The following is a 422-nucleotide window of genomic DNA, read 5'->3' as shown; positions in this document are numbered from 1 at the left end:
CAGGCCCAGGGCTGTCATTACAGACTGCAGGTGCTTCTGGATAGAGGCGTTCTGGCCCAAATAGTGGTGGACAGGCTCCTGGTCCTTCTCCCAGTGTGTCTCTCCCCAGTAGTTTAGAAAGAGGATGATGTAGAGGAGAGAACATTTTTTTCTTGGAAGGTAGCTAAGGGACGGGGCATACTGGGGAGAGGTTGAGGATGAGGGCATCCTGTTTCCTGTGTTGTAAATAGAAGCACTGATAACCAGAGGCAACAGCAATTAAATGACGTGGTAACAAATTCATCTGCTATTATCCAGAATATGGTAGAGACACACAAGAAGGACTATAGTCTGTTACCACTGTTAGCAGCTGCCCCTCAAGTTGGAGAAAAGATTGCATTTAAGCTTTTGGAACTAACATCCAGTTACCCTCCTGATGTCTC

The 422-nt window shown here is 46.7% G+C and overlaps 1 pseudogene; it reads left to right on the top strand.

Moving 5' to 3' along the window:
* The first annotated feature begins 8 nt into the window (after positions 1–8).
* LOC105544115 overlaps positions 9–422 on the top strand; it is a 767-nt pseudogene continuing 353 nt past the window's right edge.

This window comes from Mandrillus leucophaeus, unplaced genomic scaffold (genome assembly GCF_000951045.1).
Source record: "Mandrillus leucophaeus isolate KB7577 unplaced genomic scaffold, Mleu.le_1.0 Scaffold2982, whole genome shotgun sequence".
Lineage (NCBI taxonomy): Eukaryota > Metazoa > Chordata > Mammalia > Primates > Cercopithecidae > Mandrillus > Mandrillus leucophaeus.
Note: the sequence above shows the minus strand (reverse complement) of the source record. Positions and strands in the feature narration are given on the sequence as shown.